Raw genomic sequence first — 24,108 nt, forward strand, 5'->3', positions numbered from 1 at the left:
ATTTTCTCTTATTATTTCATTACTTTCCACCTTCGCTTTATAGAGTTCAGGTTATAAATATGTAAGCCAAATAGCTTCTTGTTTACTTTATATTTTCTCTCCCAGTTTCTCTCTGAGCGATGAGATGCAACTTGGCGTAATTTATTTTCACACATGGGGCCACATGGAAATCAGTGCATAACCAGTGAATTACAGACTACCACCTGCAAACATAAGCCTGAATGCACCTTAAACTCAGACTGGCCCCTCTCCGCCTGTTGCCCGGGTCAACAGCAAATCTCACATTCCCACAATGACACTGCCACAATACTGGGCCAGACTTTGGTTTTACATTTGAAAGCATATTTAACTTTTCACTCATCCATTCACTGCCTGCGAGCGGTAAGACGCTGAGCCCGGCCAAGATTAGCTTCTGGCAGACAATGGCGTGAATTAAAGGCCACACATGGCCCTTCTCTTGTTCTCCTGGTGACCAAACACACTTCCAGGGCCAGGAACTCTTGACCAGGCTTTTTACCCCAAAAGGAGAAGCTAGGTCTCAGAGATAAGTGTATGGCAATAGACTCAGGATCAGAACCAGGCCAGACAAAAGTCCCTTGCATGGAACAAGGCAGATGGTGATTTCTTTCTAACCTATTAAACTCTGGTGTCAGAGGTTTGGCAAAGGTTGAGCTCAATGTTACCATAAAATAGGAACAGAAGTGTTCATTTGAGTACAAAGCCTTTGAAGCGATAGTAACTTATTTATTTGGAACTATACAGCACAGTGTTATAACACTTAGAGCAACCAGTGCTGAAGGAAAACTCCAAGTATAATTTACATTTCATACATGGAATTTAGGTTAAGGCTATTTTTGGGTTTATAGAACAAAAGATAAAAGGCAGTGAATAACTCAGCAACAGGTCATTCACAATTGTTGCTCCAAACAGGTGTGTTTTTAGTCTTTAACCTTATATAAAGCGTTTTATGGTCTTGTCCCAATGCAGTACAGCCCTTTAATGTAGCACTATCCTATTATTTTCTGTAATAGCCCATTTCTGTCAGTGTGAATATAAGCACGAAGGGAGGGGCCTAAACCAAACATGTGCCACTGGTGAGTTTGCTTCATCACTCTTTAAATGCAGTAGATTTATAGGTATTTTATTGTTTATGACATGGTTAGACTTAGGCTAAATCTTTATAATAACTTTAATCCAGCCGTGAATTGACTGGCTGAAATGTACGGCCACGCGGTGCGTAATTGGAGCATTAACGCGCTAATGAGCGTAAATGCAGACTTTTCACAAGCCTCGTAGTACAGTGCCATCATAGGCCGTCTAAACCAAAGGGGGCGACCACGCACAGGCAGCCGCGCCGTGTCTGCTCCGAGCGCGTAATAGTAAACGGTGAGGGAGTCCGCAGCTCGCGTGTCATTCCCCAGCAGCAGCAGCAGAAGATACGGAGGCTGGCGTGTGTCACCTTATCTGTCTCCCACTATCGCTGTGTCCGGGGACTATTTCACTAATTTCTCCCTTCGGATCCTTCCCGCGACGTTCAATTAGGTGTTTGCGCGTTAATGGGCATCTTGGACGACTGCCTCCTAATCCATGTGTGTGTGTGCTTCAGAGATTGTGAGCGGCAGAGGCAGCACCTAGGAGCACAAGCAGGAGGCGGAGGATTTTGCCGTACCGTGTCGTGCACAGTGGAAATACGCTCGTACTACTCTCCCACAGTGAAGAGCCAAAGACGAGGCGCAGGAACAAGGGCTTTTTTGGAGCACCCCTCTCTATATTGATGAATTGTCAACGGGACAGGCCTGCAACATCGCGCGTATCTTCAGCATGGTAAGGCTCGTGTTAAGTGTGGTTTTTGCCCGGGTTGCAGGAAAAAACAAGACAAGCGTGATGATGCAGCGGGGAGAAACGCAGAAGGAGCGTCTGTGCACGGGATTTCAAACATTAGCGACGCTTGTTTGGTGTTTTCAGCGCCACTGTTCTACTCCCAGCGCATTATTGTCACATAGGTGGAGAGATTAACGCCGCTTTGAGAGTCGTGCACGGAGGAAATCCAAACCTCCCCACCTCAGAATGACTATCAACCGCGTAAAGCTCTGATCACGGCGCTGGGTAAACTCGATTTCTGTTAAGGCTTATAACCATAAGTCCGTAGCCGCCTTTAGTGCGCGACTGGATGAGAAATGGGAAGGGCTGCGACGCGTCCCAGTATCACATCTCATAAATAACGCACATTCAGCACGACGCCGCATGTGTAGGTAGGTTAAAGTGCTCAGCTGAAGGAGGATGTGGACCTGGGCACAAGCGGTGGTGGATGCGGATGCACTGGAACAGAATCTATAAGAGCTGATGGTTTATGGTTCAGGTGAAATTTGATGTAACCTGCTCTTGAGAAAGATAGAAATGATAGACTGCCATAGAGAGGACTTCAAGAAGTTTGGAGAATGCACTACCTCATGTGAGACAGGGATAGACCCTAAAAATACACATAAAAGTTTCACCACATAGCACTTGAAGTAGAAGTGAAAAGTAGCTTAAATCTAACGTAGTAACATGACAAATGATTTCTGAAACAAATAGGCCTAGTAGAAGTCATACTAGTTATGTCACGTTTGAATTCTCCTCTGTGAATGGGGCAGATCACACCTGTCGAATGAAGCTATTTCAATTGAAACACCTCATTTGAATTTGCTGCAGTTGAAAAAAAGCGGTTAAGACCCCAGGACTATGAGTAGGACCCCTGGGAGTCATTGTTGGGGCCCAACACACAGCTCCTTCTGACTCTGTCCTCTGATTGGGTGATGTGAAGAACAGATCTGAATACTGTGCTCAAGCAAAACACTAGTTAGTTGTGGATTTTGGTTTGGTTGGATTTTGGTTTGGCTAAAATGAGTAATATTAGAAATCAATTAGAGACCATAAATCATGCTTATAAACTCATTATAAGCTGTTTCACTATAGCACTAGTATAATCTTCACTGTAGTACTTGTAGGATTTGTTTCATTTTGAGTTTAGGTATAAAAGTTATGTACGAGAAGTAGAATTAAATATAACCTGTAGTTGAATTTCTAATTGTTCAAATCAGAAGTCATGTATGTTGCTTTTTGTGGTTTATAATTATCAAAACTGAAACTATATTCTGTTAACAACAAGCTTTCAATTTACTGAGCGTAAACCAATTTGCCTTTTTGTGCATAGATCAGAGCCACAAGTGGCATTATTGTCTCCGGTGGGGCGGGTGACCTCTTTTATTAGGGGTTAAATCCTAGAGAATCCAGGGGCCCTCCAGCCTACACACCCAGGGTTTGGGTAAGGCATCAAAATGAGAAGTCTGGACTTGTTAGGTTCCTCGGAGGTTAACCTTTGTTGAGCCTGGCTGCGTTCTCACTGTTGTCTTTGTCGTGATGATGAGAGTCCGCCTCAGCGCTGGTCTAACACACGATGAGACGCAAAACAGCGCAGCCTTTGTGGTCACACAGGAAAAATCTGTCCGGCTTTTTTATGTCTTCGTTGTAGCTTAATTGTGAACTGATCTGACGGTGAGGATTGAAAGACGTGGACGTTGTCGTTGGGCCTTGTTTTGGTTTGTAAATGATTGTTGTATTTGGACTAGTGTTGGAGTGTGACGGTGCAATCACAAACTATCAAAAGAATGTGATCCCCAAAGACAATCCTCAGAGATGTGTGTTTTTAAGTAATTGTTCAGAGATCTATCTGCGCTATGTCATGCACTATACCTTATTTATAGATGGTTGAATGAATAAATATGTAGTAGGGAATGTTGTGTAGTGTTACTGCAATATTCAACATGCATGTGCCTGTCGCTGTGGGGCCATTGACAAAGATTCATTTCAACATTTCCCTCTTACAAGTTAGAACCAAGCTGAAGTTTATATGTTTAGTAAAGTGCACTATTTGTAAAACCCAATTATTTTATGTAAAGGAGTTAGATGATGCTCATGGACTACTCTACATTTGAAATTGTGCTTGAAATGGGTGCTCAAACTACAGAAATGGTAACCACATACTTCAGCAGTGATGATGGCACGGCAAAGACACTAATGATGTTCCTGCAAGTATAATGAGTTCCAGAGTGTTGTTATTATTAAACATTTAGAGCTAATTTCAAACCTGACAGTGCAGGTTTTTACTTCTTGACGTCTGCTGTGGTCTATTGCAATTTAACAGCTTTAAACAATTAGAAGAAAAAAAAAATCATGAATAAGAAAACACAAAAATTAAGGTCAGTTCTTGTGGGCTTTTTCAAAAAGAACAAAAATGTCTAAAATGACTGCTTTTGTAAGTAATATTAGTTATAAGAAAGAAGAGAAAGTATCAGCTATCACTCATTTGGGTAATGGAAATTCATAAGCTTTGTAATTTTCAGAAAATGTTCACTCCTCTTATTAAGCTAATTGAACATTCAGATCACTTAGATCAAATTTGGAGAAATATGTCCAAAAAGACTGAAAATCTTCACATATTGTATTTTGTCAGACAAGAAGTATTAGATAATGCAATTTACCCATTTAAGCCTTTTTCATCATTTTCACTAAAGCAGTTAGGTTTAATTTGACAACGAATTTGAAATTATTCACCTTATTTGGCCAACTGAACATCTAAATGTCCCAGACTGAGCCGAGTAGTGAGTTCATGGTTCGTGGTGTGCACTTGAGTGTCTGGACATGGAGTAATGTTTCTTCTGCCGAGCACACAGACAGACTGCTCTTTGTGTCCCATGTTTCAGAGTGTGCTGCATGTAGCAATTTTAAAGATGGCTCTTAATGCTGTGGAGGCTAATGACAATCCACAGGTGTGAGGCTCATTATCCCAACATACTTCACTTTGATATATGATTTTTTGCACAGCGCCAAAGAAAAACATTTTCTACCCATTTTGTTATTCAAATGTAATTGCAAATGATGTATGGTTTTATTTGGTCATAGAATTTTTCTCCTAACTGGGTCATTGTCTAACAAAACCTGAAGAAGCTGAAGAAGTTATTAGTTATTGTTCTCCTATATATTTGCAGATTTTTTTATTAATAATGCATGCACTATATAGCGCTTTTGATGTCTGTGTTTGGCATTCAAAAACATACAGTATTACACGTTTTTCAGTTGCAAAATAAATGTATTGGCAAACAGAGAAAGTCAATTATGACAATTACTCCCAGAATCCGATGTGTGGATGTTGTTTGTGTAAGCTCAAAAGTTAACGCTGGCTTGACAGTTTACATTGATCTAACTGAACAATCCCCCTCAGACATATTTGCTAAGTAAGTGTAAAGTTAAGTTTGGACTGTCTCAGCAAACGTGTGTCGGCCAAACATTACAAAATTTTAGCGCCCACCTTCTTAAAGGACATTTTGGTGTGTACGAGACACTTGGACAGTTGTAATGAGACAAAATAGCAGATCTTCCTTGGTTATATTTGCTCACAGAATATTGCACAGTACATTATCCAGACTGATGGCGTTTTAGGAATGGTTGTGTGTGAGTGGAGGGCTTGAGCCTGGCCACTTTTAAACATGATTCGGCTCAGTAATGGGATCTGAAGCCATCTCCAGAGGGTCATTAGATCTGATGGTTGCCTTGCCCGGTTGTTAACAGCCAAATAATATGAGGCCATTTTACAGAACCAGGTGCACTTAGTGGTGCAAACACTGTATCCCATATCCTTTTCAATGATGAGACTACCAGCTAAGCACATCCTGGGTCATTAGGATGTCAAAGTACTTTCAACAATGTGACTTTTTTGGCTTTGATAATGCAAATCAATTAAATTCACCAAACAAAATCATCTTCGTTTTGATTTACTTGAAATGACTGAATAGTTTGTGACTAGAATTGCGCAATGTAGACAAAAGTATTGGGAGTATTCCAATAACAATATTCCAACGATATTATGTCACTCCAACAGAAACGTGCTAAAACATGTTTGTAAGTATCAGACAAATGTGAAGTCAACCACAAAAGTGTAGAAATCACTCTACACCGTTACTTGTTTTTCCTTTTTAGTTTAATATCTAACTGGGACGTGATGCGATTAAATTTGCAATTAGATTCTGAACTGTTCGTTGTAAACATGTCCATGAGCATTAACATTTGAGAGGACTCTGAAATAAAAACCTCCTCACCAATACATGAATCACAAGGTCTGAACAACAGATTTTATAAATAAACCAGGATGTTTTTTGCAGAGGAAGTGATGTTAAATAACTTACTTACATACTGTGATCTCTACACTTTACTAATTGCGACCATTCAACTTATTACTATCAAGCATGGTGTGTATTAGCTGGGGCACGTTCCACTTTAAAAATAGTATCTTGTAGAAATGACTGTTGCAGACTCTTAAAGAGAGAGGCTTCACCCCTCTGCCAGGTCAGTGCGTTTTATACCACAGAGAGAAATGCGCTGCAGCAAATTGCCACTACTGTTATTGTTGTTGTTGTGCATGCTGCAAACTATGGCGGAAACACAGCAGAAAAGCAGCTTGTAATTTGATGACTCAATTGGAGCTCTTGTTGAAAGTGAAAAGTGAAGATAGGGAAGATGTCTCCTACAGCGCCTGCAGGTCATATAATGGAGGGCCACTGGCTGACAGACGTCACACGCCTCGCAGCGATCAGACTAACAAAGTGACTTCTTATGGCGTATTTTCTGCATGGTTTGAATTGTCCCATCAGAACAATGTCCCTGGTGACATTTCATCATGACCAGGATAATCTTATGCAAGACGGTGAAACGACAGTTAATTTGCAGGTAATTAAACCCTGGTGGTTTACAGTTGGAAAGAGCAACATTTACAGTGAGGGCTGCACCTAGACTCCATGTGACAGTAGAGCTGGAGCATTAGGTTAGATAAGCGTTTTGTAAATGACTGTGCAAGCTTTTTTTTTTTTTGAAACAAGGACTTAAGAATTGTGCCAGACACGACCATTGCCAGAGTTTATACTGCAGATATGTTTGTTTCTAAGCCTATTGTTTCAGAGTGATTCATAAAATAAAATGAATCACTATCTCAGGGAAACATTTTTGTGTGTGTGTCTTTTAGAGCCTAATTCATTCCGAGATAATATATTTAAAAAAATGTGCGTGGCTGTGGAATAACAATGAACACCACAGCCTGAACCTGCCCATTGCCATACTAATTATTGGATTACCTCATAATGTTTGAACTGTGAAATAGGTTTAAAAGCTGCCTTATGTGATTTAAGGGGTAGATAAACATGATGAGTAATAATCGATGTGATCATGAATAGAAAAAGACTGCTTAGAAAGTTCTCATTCTTTAGGAATTACTTTGGGATAGTTTGAAACAAGCCATTTGTCGGGTTTAGCTACTGAGCGCTTGACTTACGAGCTAAATTCCCTTCAGATCTAGGTTTAAATTGTATTTGTGAGTGTTTGCTGTGATGGTCTCTTTTAAGAATACAAAATAGGGCAAAATGTTAAGATGCTTATTGCACTGAACCGAAAAAAAAAAACATTTCTTTGAATTTTTGTTTTTATCCTCACTTTTGATTTTTTTTTTACATGCATCAATACACATGCAGTTTGCGACTAAACACTGTTCTACAATGCTCTCAAAAACCTGAAAGTGCATGTTTGCTGACAAAGAAGCTGAGACATAATTTACAGGAATAATTCATGATTTTAAGGGAATATAAAAAAGTGTGAAAGGACAAGGGCGAATTCTCAAACTGGATGATTCACTCACAAGGACAATAATGCTTTGGATCTTATGTGAAACATGTCAAAGCATCAATGTGTCCAGCTTACAGTTGTGCTTAAGGACTGTAGTTTATTGTATTTAAGATTTAATTTGCTATGACAGCATATGTTAGTAATAATAATAATAATAATAATAATGCATTTTATTTATAAGCGCCTTTCAAAACACCCAAGGACACTGAACAAGATAAAAATTAGATAAAAACATACAAATACAATAAAACATGACTTAAAAATGATTGATAAAAGATGTGTGATTGGATAGAAGAGGTATGAGAGTCTGAACAGGTGAGTTTTGAGTCTGGATTTGAAAAGTGGAAGAGAGTCTAAATTGCAGAGATCAGGAGGGAGAGAGTTCCAAAGCTGGAGGGCAGAGTGGCTGAAAGCCCTGTTCCCCATGGTCACAAGTCGGACAGAGGGTACAGTGAGCTGGAGAGAGGAGGAGGAGCAGAGAGCAGCACATTGATTGCATTTAATCTAATGACCACAAAAAACGGCATTCAGTATTCCGTCTTTATCAATGTATGCACCGATTTACATCAAAATGCAATTCTGAAGTTGTTTGCATCCTGATCTGCTCCATCAAACACATAAGATCATGATACTTATTTATTTTTTATTCAGTCATTTATTTAACTTTCTTTCATGTCTTTAGAAACCCACCTCAGCTTCACCCAGCCAAGGAAGCGATTGGATCAAAAGAGCTTTTTCTCTTCTTTTTCAGGCCAGTAGAAAGTGGCATATTTCTGAAAGCCTGCTCGGTACACACCTGCACATGGAGGTTCCAGGAGCACAGGAGAGCTGAAAGGAGGTTGTCAATATATTTTGCGAGTGTTAGGCAGCAAAGCCGAGTGATAGGTCTCCAGGGGCCTGGCCTTAAGACTTTTTATTTTTTTCTATAAATATTAATAAAGCCCAGTAGCTTGCCTGGAAGGAAGCTAACAGTTTGCTCTTGTCACAAACTGGGCATCAGCGTGACAAGCCGTGAATAGAGTGATGCGACGACAAAGAGGCAGCACGGTGACATTTAGTGACAGGCCTCATTTTTCAAATATGAATGTCATCACGGCAAGAGGAAGCTGAGGGCTGACCTCTCCCATTCAGCAGCCACTCCAGCAAACAATACCTTTGATCCATGTATAAATAAACATGAAATATCTCTACAGCACTCTGAGGTGGGTTCAGAATAAATCGCTGTCATTACTACATTGGGATTATAATGAGAAAACCTCATTATCATTGTACGTATATGACATTGTGGTGTCGTTTTTGGAGATAGTTTTGAGAAACATGTCTGTACCAGTTGTTGCATAAAAATCACCCTACAAGACTCGATTAACTTTGATTTGAAGCCATTTTTAAACCATCTTGATGAACTTAATGTGCCTTGGGAATGTCATGGTAACGGCAGTAGGTGTGAAATTCCTCAGCATATTGTGACGGTTACAGACTGACACCTTTTAAAGATAAGATTTGAGATAGAGGTGTTTTAGATGACCTCAGTGACACCTCTACAGAAGGCGTTTTGGGGACTGTCCCACTGCGAGAAGGTTCCAGCCCCCGACCTGACACCCGGGTGGTATCTCAGCGAGAATCAGTACAGTATTGATCCTTGGAAGAATTGTCTGGGGTGGGGGAAGTCTGGGCAAATTTACTTTGACTTTTGGGACTGAAACATGGTCCTAGATAAAGTAGTAATAAAAAATTGATAAATGTACAATGTGAGTCAGTGTAACAGACATTTTGTAGCTTTTGTGGAAATTGTAGCTCTAGCTTCTACTAGTATTTGTGTAGTCCCTTTTAGACACACACTTCTTACAGTAGTTTATATTTTTTCTTTGTATTAATTGTTTTGATAATAATACACGGACTACAAACGTGACAATTCGTCGTGGCGTTGTCTGTCTGTACGTGGTGTTAAGTTAAAAAATATATTAAAAACTATTTCTTTGTAACTGCAGCACTATGTTAACTGTGACAGCCATTAAAAAATAGCTAGTAGACTTAAGCCTTTTCCATGTGTGCTCAAAAATGAATTGGTTACTATTCCCCGTAGTATTTTGAGGCCAGAGATGAGATTTGTGACGGACTTTCACCGGCTTAAATTATAGTAGTGCAGTATTCCCCCGATTTCCCTGTTCGCTGCGTTTCTCACCACCGAGGAGATAATTTGTGTGAGGCTAGGTGTAAAATTGAGCAGCTTTGATGTTAAGCGCTTTATTTAAGATCCAAGATGAGAACGTTAATTAGTTGACAAAAATCTTTTAGCTTTAGGGTTTTTTATCCTCTAATCCCTCTGGCCTTGGATCAGGTACCTCCGACCAAAAGATATCCTAATTTAAAAGAAAATGATCAAAAGTATCCAAAATGTCACCTAACGTACCTGTGCTTTTTCAGTGGATTAGTGATATTAAACTGGCGTACATTAATACCTTAAACTGGGATGAATTACCATTTATTTGAAAATATTACTGTTCTTTATCAGTGTTTTGCAGAGGCACTTTTACAACTTCCAGAACTTGTTTTTTGCAGTATAAAAAGTTTATTTTGTGGTCAACAAAACTTTTTACTGTGTTTTGTCTGTAGCCATAAGTTTTTGTTTGTTTTTAATGGCTGTTGTTGTTCACACTTGCTTGCTTTTATCACTTTGCTAAAGCAGGAGAAAGCATGACCACAGCGCATAAACAGCACTGAAACTCCCAAAAACACCTTTTCTTTTTTTTTTTTTACAATGTGCTTGTGCAGTCTGGTCGCTCTGTGTTTTTGCTTTGACCTGCTGCAGATGTCCAACATTAACAAAGGCTTATACTAGTTTTTCTTTCTCAAAACTGCAAACAGCTTGTTACTGATACGATTATTGTTATCTGATGTTTAATATAGTTTGAAGTTTGAAAAAGCTTCATGGAAATTACAGGAAGGAAGGAATTAGGACCTAAAGAACATATCAAATAGACAGAATTGCATAATACCACTTACACTTTTGCAGTAAGGAGTTGCGTATGTCACAGTCATTTCAGGCATAGTTGGATGTACTTTTTGTTCTTTAAATTCAAAGGCGGGTTACATGCAGCTATAAGCTAACAAAGGGCCATCAGATCCCTATGGTGTTGACAGGCTTTGGTTGGCCGTACCATCCGGGCCCGAGTTCAATGGAGCCAGGCGGCTTGTGCTTCTGTGTACTGGACCCCTGCGGTGAAAATATAGTGCACATAGAAGACAGAAAGGTCACATCAATGGGAAACATTATGCAGCCAATCGCCTTTTCAAAGTGGAGTGAGGAGCTTTAGTGGCAGTCCAAAACTAACCGTTATAATTGCAGCTAGAAAGTAATTTGTTTGGCCTTTTGAGTATGTTCTGTCAGTTATGTTGAGTAAGTATAGGGACTGACATTTATAATTATGTAAACTTTATATTTTATGTCATGTTTTTTTTCCCCACCAACTATAAGCCTGCCCAAATCTAACTTCTGCATAAAAATGTATTCATGAGATGTGTTTAAAGATTAAGCAATAAGCCCCTTGGTCCTATCCTTGCACAATCTGTTATATGAAACATAATCTGGATTGCAAAATTTGAAGCAAAAAAAACTTTCTCTGTTTAAGCTGTTTCACAAAGCTCCATTTTATTTTCATTCCTGTCTTTGATTTTCTCCTCTATTTAAATGAACGATCCCAATCTCCTTCTATTCAGATTGTGAGGTGAGAGAGAGAGCGAGGTCCCAGGATTGTCATACTGTGAAATTGTCGAGTGCATAAAGACTGTCATTTGGCCTTTAACTCCAAAAACTTGCCTATATAGTTTTCTGTGAAATTGGTGGCATTCAAACATGATTATCTGGCTTTCCACTAGCAAAACAAATGATGGATTCACTGTGTTTTGCATTTTACTTGTGCCTGAATACTTGCATAGACTTGTTCACGGCTCTAATTTCAAGACTAAAACAGGAATTGGAATCCTTGCTCTGCTGAATTATTACATGAGGTGTGGCTTTCATCTCGTTCATGTTGTTTCCAAGCAACATGCACTGTCATATTTCCGTCCTTTTCTCATTTAGAGCCATCACACTTCAGTGAGCTACAGCTGCGCACACCCGTTAACACTGTCAGGCTTTGGTGATTAGGCCTAAGGCTTGGACACAGTTTGTGAATGTTATTCTTGATAAACAAGGAATAGTTTGTAAAAGTCTGTATGTTGGTTATGTTCTGGTGTGCCACATGTCCAGGTGACACATGGAGGCAGGTCAATAGATGTTTACGTTTAACATCATGCAGGATTAGGTTAAACTCAAATGAAGACCGCATACAAAAATGATAATTTACTGACAGTGTCATATTGTGTTTATTTTTTCCTAATAAACTCCTAAAAACGATTTAGTAAACTAGTCTTTTTTTGCCCAGTATTCGTAATTGCAGTGATCTGATTGCTTGTGTGAACCTTGTTAGATTTGTCCTAATTTTGTTCTAAAATGATTTGAAAAGTATAAACAGTGCTTTGAATGTTTGATAAATTAAATGACCTTTGGGGCTGAAACATGAATAAGCTATGTAGAGCTGGCATAGGAAGTTATTGAAGACAGAAACCTTTCGATAGCTTTGTGCATAGGCGTGTGACCTTTTATACAATAATGCAATATTCTCGGATCAGAGAGCATATACTTAATTTTATAACTAGCCTGCATTTCTCGGATATCCCTCTTGTCGCTTGAAGTTTTTGGCTGCTGCTTGATATGTAGTACATGTGCTATGTTGAATAAGTAATGGGACTGCCACAGCATGCATGCATTAACTGTACTTCATCAGAGATGCTCAGCGCACTTCAAACCCACGGAATGTCCCAAGTGCCCTTATAGCCTTTTCCACTTCGCAGGATCGGCTTTAAAGCGGCACAAAGTGTTTTTATGTAAATACATTCGACCACTGAGTCTAAATCATGGAGGACTGATGCTGAATGGGAGCGGACACTGCCCAGATAACGGGCCATTACCGAAGTGTAGTAGAAATGACTCAGTGACATAGGCGGGCAAAGATTATTGTTATATTCTTCTAAACTGTCTTGTTTTTTAGTTAGTTAGGATTTTGTTTGTGTTGTTTTTGTGTGTTTGTTTGATACTATAGGGGCCAGGGAACTAGTTAAACAGTGCCATCTTGAGTCCTCTTTGTACCAATTCCCAGCCTAGATAAAGAGATAAAGTGAATGGGTTGCTTCTGGAAGAGTAACTTGTGTCAAACAAACTTCTCTTTTTAAATAGACATTGAATTGCCGCTGTTGCATTTAATTTTACTTTATTTTAGTTTTTTTGTATACCATTGGGAGGGAAGATCATCTGCTATGGCCTTTTTGTGCCAATGCTATTTCGAAGATAAAGTGTGTCGGTCATTTTGTCATTTTGTGGTGACATCATATTGATATAATGAATACTCTGATTTCAATTTCCGCACCTGCCAGCTTCGAGATTTTTCACTTTAAATGTAAAACAGACACCTAATGTTATAATTTGGTGGCAGTGAGCTGTCAGTTATTTAAATGTGTGGCTTCATTTTGGCGGCTCTAAATTTCCCCCGTTGTGGTATAAATGGAGACGGGTGCACATATGTATTGTAATGTTTAATTTCACACTGAATCGATTAAATCATTGACAGGATGCCCGTGTACCTGCGCCTCTCTAATGCAGTAACCCAGAGCCAAGACATAGGCTGTCAGAAATAATAACACCATACGCTGCTTAGACATGTGCATTCATGATGGAGCCATGTTCACTGTGATGTACGCACCCTACACCCAAGACTGGAATAATCAAATGTGAAAATTGAAAAAGTGAGAATGAAAGCCTGACTGAACACAAGGTGGTGATGTGCTGCAAATGGGATGGACCACTTTTTTTTTTTATTTTGTTCTTCCCGGTAAGGTCTATTCCAGGGTACTGGAGAGGAGAATCCGACCGATAGTCGAACCTCGGATTCAGGAGGAGCAGTGTGGTTTTCGTCCCAGTCGTGGAACACTGGACCAGCTCTATACTCTCCATCGGGTCCTCGAGGGCTCATGGGAGTTTGCCCAACGAGTCCACATATGTTTTGTGGATTTGGAGAAGGCATTCGACCGTGTCCCTCGTGGTGTCCTTTGGGGGGTGCTCCGGGAGTATGGGGTCCGGGGCTCTTTGCTAAGGGCTGTCCGGTCCCTGTATGACCGGAGCAGGAGCTGTGTTCGCATTGCCGGCAGTAAGTCAGACCTGTTCCCGGTGCATGTTGGACTCTGCCAGGGCTGCCCTTTGTCACCGGTTCTGTTCATTATATTTATGGACAGAATTTCTAGGTGCAGCCAGGGGCCGGAGGGGGTCTGGTTCAGGAACCACAGGATTTCATCTCTGCTGTTTGCAGATGATGATGTCCTGATGCTTCTTCGAGCCAGGACCTGCAGCAGGCACTGGGGCGGTTTGCAGCCGAGTGTGAAGTGGCTGGGATGAGAATCAGCTCCTCCAAATCCGAGGCCATGGTTCTCGACTGGAAAAAGGTGGTTTGCCCTCTCCGGGTGGGTGGTGAGTCTCTGCCCCAAGTGGAGGAGTTCAAGTATCTCGGGGTCTTGTTCACGAGTGAGGGAAGGATGGAGCGTGAGATTGACAGGCAGATCGGTGCAGCGTCTGCAGTGATGCGGTCGCTGTATCGGTCCGTTGTGGTAAAGAAGGAGCTGAGCCCAAAGGCGAAGCTGTCGATTTACCGGTCAATCTACGTTCCTACCTTCACCTATGGTCATGAGCTCTGGGTAATGACCGAAAGGACAAGGTCGTGGATACAAGCGGCTGAAATGGGTTTCCTCCGCAGAGTGGCTGGGCGCACCCTTAGGGATAGGGTGAGGAGCTCAGTCACATGACAGGAGCTCAGAGTAGAGCCGCTGCTCCTACACGTTGAGAGGAGCCAGCTGAGGTGGCTCGGGCATCTGCTCAGGATGCCTCCTGGATGCCTCCCTAGGAAGGTGTTCTGGCCATGTCCCGGAGGAGCTGAAGTACGTGTCTGGGGTGAGGGAAGTTTGGGAGTCCCTGCTTAGACTGCTGCCCCCGCGACCCGGCCCCGGATAAGCGGAAGAAAATGGATGGATGGATTTTGTTCTATGTGCTGCTATACAAGTCCACTTCCTCTCTGCTGTAAGGATAGCTGTATGGGTTTGAGATGTTTTTGTTTGTGTGTGAATGGGCACACCACTGAAGGAGCTTATATGATTGCTATCATGACAATGGGGGCTACTGTTGTGCTGAGTGAGAAGAATATCACAGGGAGGAAAAGTGCTGGCTATAACACACAGCTTGACCCATAGCAGGGATTATTTATCGCTGTCAGCTGGAGGGCCCATAACTCTGCTTTTACTGATTTATTTTTTATTGGTAATGTCACTCCAAGGTCTGCACAGATCACACAGGTATCTATAGTGGCCACTTTTTATGTAGTGCTGTTGCTATTTAAAATGGTCTAAAATAGGGGTGGGCGATAGTGCAAAAAATTTATATCTACATTTTATTTTGTATTCTATTATTTCTTTTCTCTCCCCCTTGATCACGATATTCAGATGATATTTTAACAATGTGCTTATATGTGCCTGTAAATGTCTTGGCTGAGGATCAAGTATAAAATGTGAAAATTAAAAATTTAAATGAACCACAAAAGTGCAGGAATATTGTCATTACTCTTGTTTGGGAGATTACAATAGATGTTTCTGCTCATTTTATTTTTACTCAGCTCTTTTTGCTGTAATTTTTTATGTTTCCAACTATTTTTCGATATGTTGACTGCCCCTAGTCTAAAACATATATAAGAGTAAGAAAACATTAAAAGTCGACAAATAGCTTCCCAAAATAGCTCTTCCAACATTGCCCTGGAACAAATAAATCTGGTTCACCGGTGTCTCACTCGTCAGAGTTGAACAGAGCTGTTGAAAGGAAGCCAAAGTATATAGCTGTAACAAGTAGTAGCAAAACACACTGTTGTTTTCACTTCGGGATGTTTTATGTATATCTTCTTTATGCACATTTTACCACTAAATGCAATTTATATTCTGTTTACCTGTGTTTAATCCCATAAGGGTTATTTGGACTACATTCCAAATTTTCTTTGGGCTTAAGTGTCTGAGTTATTAACTTGGCTCACGCTTAAGCAGAATTCGTTATTTGTTTTAATATTTGCGTTGGAACGCCCATGAATGAAAATTATATTGAATTGGATTTAAGACATTTAAGACATTGATACTAAGCTCAACTCTGTACTTGGACAACAACCAAAAATAATGTTTCAATTCTCAGTGGTGGCATTAGCGCTTGGACACACATTTTATCTTAACACATCGCCCGCACTTCCCTTCTGCATGAATGCAGTAGATTTGCCAGACACAATAGCTTATCAGACACAAAAAGATGAACAATTATAGATATAGAGGTGGATTGTTTCTGTGAAACAGGCACAATCATTCTGCTTGAACTCACTGTGAGAGAACCAAGAAAAGAAAGCAGGATGTAAACTCCAGGATTCAAAGCTGCGTAAAACGTTCAATGAGGATTTGAAGGAAACCCCCACTTGTTTAATACTGGACTGGTGTTAACATGCTTTGTTCCAGTGCCGTGCCTTGCCCCCCACCCTGAATACAGACCCCTCCTGAGTCGGGCTCAACCTGCAGAGGCGGCAGCGGGAGCTGGCCCTGATTTCACTTCAGTGGAGGAGTGGAGCCCAGGGGACACTCAGGTTACAAGCATCGAATCCTGCAGTATTAGCAGGGCACAGTGAAATAACAGCCTGCCATCTGGAACCTATGCTAACGCCATCCTAGCCTTGCAGCGTTCAATCACACTGACCTCAATTAAGTGTTATTTGTTCACTATTTTTATTCTCCGTTTCCCAAGGCCTCCAGATCTGTGTATCCTGGGCAGCGTGCCTTCATGGATGGGCAGATCCACAGTTTAGGTTTTCCAGCGGGGGCCTCTACTCTTCATAAGCCTCACATTAAGTTGAAGCGAGTTCTGCTCATGAGAGGTTTCCGAGGAGAGCACCTTAAGTGCAGGGGATAAAGCTGCTCTTTGTGCTGCACAGACGCTGCCTGGAATGTCGGGTTAAGAGTGTTTTTTGGTGAGGTTTCATGCTCATGACTCTATGTGGTCTTTTCTGACCCCTCTTCAACACAACACAAGCAGAACACTCAGGCAGGTCTTGTTTCGTTGGAGATTCTCAGAATTTGGGTCTGTAAGAAACATCACTGATATAACGGCTTTTCAAGGAATAATGTAACAACATTTTGACATGTTAAATTACTAGGTGTGTTTGTCACTGAGCGTTATATTTTTGTTATTTTATTTGAAGTCATTTCTTTGCACTAATCACTAGCTACTGTCACAGGAAACATTTAGGAGAAAAAAAAAATCACAATATTCTTGATCACCTAATGTAATATTAATATTGTCATGCTATGTTTGAGTGTTGCAAGGAGAAACTTATGGCAATGGATGTAACTATTTTGTTATTTGACTATAATTGTAGTCAACTCTGTCTGGTCTGGCACATAGAGCTATGTGTCATATTTGTAATTGTGGAATGAATGTACAAGTATTAATACCAATTCTGGTTGAGCAAGAGATATGAATGTCAAGATGCATAAGATGCAGTGAACACGAGGTTCCTCTCATTAGTGTCAGACCTTTCTATGTACATGTCCATGTTTTAATGCTGCAGGTGCTTTTTTGTAGTTAATAACATTGTCCATCCCATACCATCAGGCAATATTGGCTAAGCCCGCAAGAAATGAGGTATCCACTCTTATCCATATTTACTTTAGAGGTGAATGAGCAGAGCTGGTGGAAATTGCCTGGTGCTGTGTGCCGCTCCTGACACAGAGTTACAAAGATACAGGCAGCACAACTGGCATTTTGAGTCTTCCACTAAATATCCCCTGCTATCAGTGACAGGCATCAACATGAGGGTGAGCTTTAATGGCTACACAGGAACATCTCGGAGGATTTCCCACACGAGTGACACTGGCAGCGCTGCAGGTGGCTCTGAGCACTTCACAAGGCCCTGTTTGCATAGGCTTCTGGTGTGAAGAGCGTCAGAACTATACTTTTTCTGAGCTACTGTAGAGGAGTGGTGTGGCGGCTCTAGATATACTATCAGCACAGGTAACACACACTTCACTCCCCACTCCCCAACTGAAGGAGAGAGGCTGTTCTGAGGAGAGGGTTTTGGGGTTTTTTTGGAGGGGATGTTGACTTTAACCTAGTCTGAACTTGTTATTGACCCAATAATGCGACTACATTTTTTATTTTAAAAAGTAGTTTGCTGCGAAAAAAAAAAAAAAAGAAAAGAAAAAAAGGAAAATGACTTTTAATTCTTGTAATCTGAAAGACAAGTGTGTATACTAACAAGCAGTTGCAGTTAGAAAGCAGTTTAGCCCTGTGCCCATTTGGTTAATAGATCCATTAGGCTGTGGCGTGAACGCAGTGCGGCTGCTGTGTGTAGTGTAGGATGACGTGTTAATTCAAGGTAATTTATTACCTTGGTGTCCCTGGGCCTGCAGCTCCTGACAGAGTCTGTCTCCAAGGGCCAGCCCTCAGCCTGGCTTTATGGGCATGGAGAGAGAGACTCCTGCATCACTCGACCTGATGCAAGCATGATGTAAAAGACTTGGGTGCAGCAAAACAAGAGCACGGCTGCTCACAGTGGCATGATTTCAGACTGGCAGCCTTTGAAGGCAGCGGGCTAAAAGCACACCTGTGGAGCAGGGGAGAGGGTAATCACATTCCCCTCAGTGTTATGGGCACTTGCTGCCTCTCATATGGTTTTTATTTATGGAAGTATCCTTTTCTGTCTAGAGTCGGGTCCTGATTAGATCACGGATGCTGATTGTGGCCTTGAGCTGCAGTGATCGATCCTAATTTTCTTGCTGAATTAAATTTAGATTTAGGGGGAAGCAGTGCCCATGCCCTGACAGATGAAAGGGCATTTCCCCTGCATGCATCAACAATCCAGATGACACAGCAGCTACAGCTACTTGATCTGTTTCATTGTAGTTAAGTGTTACACTGCATTTTCACTGCATAATAAAAGTTGCATTAAGGACCAATAGAGGATAAGCTGAAAAAGAATTTGCAGCCTGCTTGTGCATGGGGCTTTTTGCGAACCTCAGCACTGTCTAATGTTCAGCCACTGGGATGAGAGACTGCAGACCTCTGGTGCCTTAAAGGCAGAGGAAAAGGATTGTGCAGGTCAAGGCTGCACTGCCAAGCCTGCCGCCAGCCATTTCATGTTTTAATCAGTTCATGGCAAATCAGTACATATACCGACTCTCAGTGCCCAAGGAAGCCCTTTGAGGTTTCCAGTCTGCACGGTGCCCTGGTGAAGATGGCAAATACATGTTATTGCTTATCTTGTACAGAGGCTATATTTAAACATGCTGCTGTTCCGCTCTGCTCTTTGGTCTGGGAAACAAACAGAGAGTAGGCCACTGCAGCAGCCACGCCTTCCAGACGGAGCATCTCTAACACGGAGCTGTCGTCAAGTCAGTGATGAAGCTCCACAGTGATTAGCCCCACCCAGAGGCTGCTGAGACCCAGATGTGGGAGGTGAGTGCCTGTCACAGCATGGCCAAGCCGATGACTCAGTCAGGCTCTCAGAGTATGCGACTATTACCATGCACAAACTCTGCTGTATATGGCTGATTTTTTCATATTGAACTGTTGTACTGCCTCCAGCAACACTAGCCTGTTCCCATCTTCCACTATTACATGTTCCTATCTCTTCCACTAGCATACTTGTTTACTGACTCACTCAATATGTTGTTGTTAAACTTAAAGACACCAACTGATTGATGTATTTAACATTATATGACCCCCCCTCCCTCTCCTATCCCCATATTTGGAGTAAACTGCAAATGAAAGGTGTGATCTTTCAAAGGCCGGAGCTGTGATCTTAGTGGTGCACTTCCTTACTATCAGTAGATTTATCACAGGGAAGTCTGGACCCCCATAGAGAGAGAACAGTAATTGGTATCCTGCAGTACTTGGGCTGTATCTCAGACTGTTTGAGGAACCTCACTTGGAATTGGACTTTTAAAAGAAGAACTTGCTTTTCCAGGGCCTTGTCTTGAAATCCTCTTAGCCAGAAAGGCACAACTGTACACACACCCACACACACACACGCACACGCACACCATGAGATAGATAGCAGTATATTGTATGTCACTGATGTCTAGGATTCTGAGTAGCACCATATGTATAGTAAAGACTAGGCCACATTTCTTTTATCTGTTTAATTTGTTGATTGCAATTCTTAACAGGTGGCAAGTCTTGCGTTGAAAAGTGTAATCAAAGGTTCTCTTGCAGTGTTGCCAAATAGCCATAGACCTGCTCTGTAGCTGCCAGAAAACTAACAGCGTCACCTGAAATGTGTTGGATATTTTTCTATTAGGAGTGGGGCCAAGCCACTTAGAGACTTTTCCCAGCTGTTCCCAGAGCAGAGGTTAACCCATAATGTGGACTAAAAAGCCAAATGTTTCCTGCTTAATCAATGTGCTTGCACTAGACGATTTTTGCAAACTGTTAAACTGGTAGAGCATCACACCGTCAGTTGAGATATTTCTAATTCATTCTCATTTGTTAGTTGGTAGTGTGTGGTAAAATGTTATATATTGTTTTAGTTTAGAAAAACAAGTAAAGTTTATCAGATTTGTGATCTTACAAAACTCCAACTGAAGTTGAGTGCTGAAAAAAATCACTCTCCAACCAAGAGTTTTGAACGGTACAAAAGGTTACGATCAAATATACTATTACTCAGACATGATTGAATAAAAAGTAAATAAATGTTTTTGATGAGGATTTTTTATTTAGCATATTATAAGGACCTGCTACATTTAACAATGTGTTTTTCTATGTGTTGTGAATGTTATTTACATCATTTTAGTTGATCATTTAGAACAGGGGTGTCAAACATATTTTCACCGTGGGCCACATTAGCAAAATAGCTGCCTTCAAAGGGCCGTATGTAAAATAAATCTAACTACTTTTTTAACTTGTTAATTAACTGTTTCTGTATTTATTACTTGTTCAAGTTACAAATATTACATATGCATTCGCCTAGATGTAAAAATGTGGCTGTATAACTGTGTATCTCCTGATAAAATTACATTTTAAGACCATCATACCTTTGAGTTTACCCTGTCGAGGGCCACATGAAATGATGTGGAGGGCCACATTTGGCCCCCGGGCCTTGAGTTTGACATATGTGATTTAGAACCAAACTTCCAATTATTGTGTAAATGCTAATTTTTTACCAACTGTGTGCACTTTGGAGGATGCATCGCATTTGTGAGAATAGTCAGGGTTTCATTTTGAGAAAAACCTCTGATCAATTAACATTTGTTTGACTTTTAGAAGCCTGCCCTCACATTTACACAGTTAACAGGTCAATTAACTGAGAAATGCTATTTCTGATTCTGCCGTAGAGGGTCAGGCTGTCTGACAGAGAAGGCATTTCCTTGGAGAAATTAACAGTGTGTTTCCATACAATAGCCATTAGTAACATTAAGTTGGACAGTAGCAAGTTTACATTAAGTTGATTATTGCTTAGGTAGCAGCATTTAGGCTGGTTTCACCTGAGGCCACACATAAATCAAGCTGAAGTCCAGCCTTTGACAGATAATGAGAGTTAATGGTGGACTAATGAGGGACAGGTCACACTGCGGAGTGACCCCAGCTCCCCACTGCAGCCATAGCCAGCTCCTATAAACCTATTCCACGCTAGTTTGTTGTTTCTGTTGGCTGGAACTGTCCAATCCATATTACTGCTCCTCGATTTGTCATTTTGAACCTCACACAAGTTTAGTTTACATTTCTGTGGCAAGTTAAAGTGTTTGATGGATTTTCTGTGTGTTTTGCCTCTCTATTGATAACAGATAAGACAAGAGAGTGCCGACATTTTGCTTTGACATATATGCGTTTACATTTTGCAGTATTATCCCAAGGTCGGGAGCATACATCACCCCCAGAGATGAATAAATAGGCGTCTTCTTTGTTATTTATCATTTTGGTTTAAAAGCATTACGCCACCGCCTGCTCCGTCTGTCAGCTCCAAACCCTGAGTGACTGCGTATGATTAGTCTCGGGGAGTGTGTTGCAGAAAACCATCCCAAGTTACTAATGTTTATGCCTTGGCTTTTGCACATTCTGTTTCAAGCTTTAGCTAGGCTTGTTTTTGATCCCGCAAGGAGCCGATAACAGTGATGCCCCCCCACCAACTCCGGGCCGCCTCCCCTTAGTACCAACTTCAATTCAAGATCTGTTTGGCGAGCTATTCAACCACCCGAGTTTTTTCCTCGTCTTTTGAAAACACACCTTGCTTTTGAACGAAGGGCCTTTCTATAGAATTGAAGCCTGAGAAAGATTTTTCAGAATAGAAATAAGTGGTGCCTTTAAAGAGCTTTTCAAGCCTACAATAGTCCCCATAGATGATGTTCTTGATAATTTTCCCCTTTTATTCAGCACAAGTAGTTCAGTGTGTCTCTGCAGTAAACTAAAATCTACATGATATTATATTATATTATATTTAGATTTTTTCAGTAATTTTGCATATTTAATATTCATGCAGAACTGAGCAGTATGACAGTATATTTTCAGCTCAAATTAAACGCTGCTTTTACCCACAAACTATAACACTCATGACGTTGAGTTGTAATTCGTTAAAACGTCATCGCCAATGATTGAAATAGTATGTTTCAATCTAACAGATCAGTAGCCATTAACTAATTTCACAGTTAATTAGTAATTTGTAATCACCTTGGGGATTTGACAAAGATTATGCGTGTTAGTCTTTAGTTGTTGGCTTTGTGCAGAAACCATGTTAAAAACCATTGAGTTGTTAATTATTATGAAAAACATCTATGCGCTCACTGAGGACTAGATTTATATGCAACGACATGAATAGCCATTCTCAGCACCCCACTAATTGTTTGATGGATAGTACAGAGCATTTGCATTTATATTGTACCCCATACGCCTCCCACCTATTTAGATCCCATATTTAACTTACTCCTGACACTGTAGCAATGGTCATAGGCGTTTGCTCTTTTAAAGCCAAAGTTCTAACATGGTTAGCTGTTACTTATATTGCTAGTTAGTGTGCTTTATGGTGTTATAATGGTTTATAGCATTGGTAGTGAAAGGGTAGGTACATTATGGGGGCCAGTGGTTATGAGAGGTCTGAATTAATGAACAAAGGATCGTGTCTAAAACTGTTGATCAGATATGCCTCATCATATTTTACATGTTTCAGAATCTCTGTTGATATCAACCCAAATTTTAACTCTAATAGTTCCAAATACCACTGTTGTTAATTTATTGGTAAATGTGTAAACTACATGGATTTCTTATCAAACATTAGTTTAAAGCTGCTTCACAGGCTTGTTTCTCTTTCTGATTTTTCTTTCTTTATTCTTGTAAATTAGTACATTTGGTATATTGTAAAAGCAGAACTTTGGGACAAAATCAGACCACTGTGCTGTCTGGAATAATAAAGATTTTTATTGATTGCAGTAATGCCAAAGGGTTTGTGAGAGCTAGGAATGAGTAAAATGGCTACTTCCTCATTTTGCAAATGGGAAATGGGTTAATGCTGAATTGGCTGATGTTGAAACGGCAAATTGTAATGTGGTTGAAAACATGTTACTTAAGTTCATTCTATTAGATTCAAGGCTCATTAACTACATGGAACAATGTCAAAGTCATTTTGTGCTTTTGTTAAAATGTCAGCATCATCACAAAATGAATTTAAATGTAAATGTGTACTTCTTACTTTTTAACCTGTATTTTTTCCCCCAAAAGAAGGATAGAAACTCGGTGTGAAGTTTTACATATTTTTAACACTTAGTAAAAGAAATCACTTCTTGTAAAGCTACTGTAAAATCTTTGGTGTATTGTCAACATTGATCTGTGTCAAGGGCTTTATCAAGGCTGAGCTCCCACAGTTTTCTTCTGTCTGCTTTTTTTATAATACACAGAGCTGCTGCATCACCACATTTGATGCCTTCAATTGACAATTATTATTTATTGCTTTCTGCCAACTTTTACCGGCATGAGAGCTGTATAGAAGTAAGCAACGCAAAGCTCCAGTGCATTTGCTCAACACCCACAGACAAACTTGTCTCTCTCAAAGACGCTTGTAGACAATGCATTTGAAAAATGTAGAGTCGGCAATTGTTTTAAAGAGGAATACAGACCATCCATCATTCTTTTGTCTGCCTGGAGAGACCACGATTGATTTTGGATCATTACATAGATATGCTGTTAGCTTCTTTTTGGCATTGCTCCGACTGCAGCTTCAGCTCACAACTTTGTCTTTGAAATAGACTGATTGTAAT

The 24,108-nt window shown here is 40.5% G+C and overlaps 1 protein-coding gene across 3 annotated transcripts in view; it reads left to right on the plus strand.

Annotated features, from left to right (window-relative positions):
• The first annotated feature begins 1,418 nt into the window (after positions 1-1,418).
• The window catches only part of tenm4 (teneurin transmembrane protein 4), a 113,994-nt gene continuing 91,304 nt past the window's right edge, over positions 1,419-24,108 (plus strand). For 2 of the 3 annotated variants that reach the window (XM_033977623.2, XM_055225875.1), the window contains exon 1: positions 1,441-1,824. The gene's annotated coding sequence lies outside the window, so the exon portion shown is untranslated. Of the gene's footprint in view, positions 1,825-24,108 lie in introns of all 3 variants that reach the window. The other variant, XM_055225874.1, reaches the window with a different exon arrangement.

Source organism: Periophthalmus magnuspinnatus, chromosome 13, assembly GCF_009829125.3.
Source record: "Periophthalmus magnuspinnatus isolate fPerMag1 chromosome 13, fPerMag1.2.pri, whole genome shotgun sequence".
Classification (NCBI taxonomy): domain Eukaryota; kingdom Metazoa; phylum Chordata; class Actinopteri; order Gobiiformes; family Gobiidae; genus Periophthalmus; species Periophthalmus magnuspinnatus.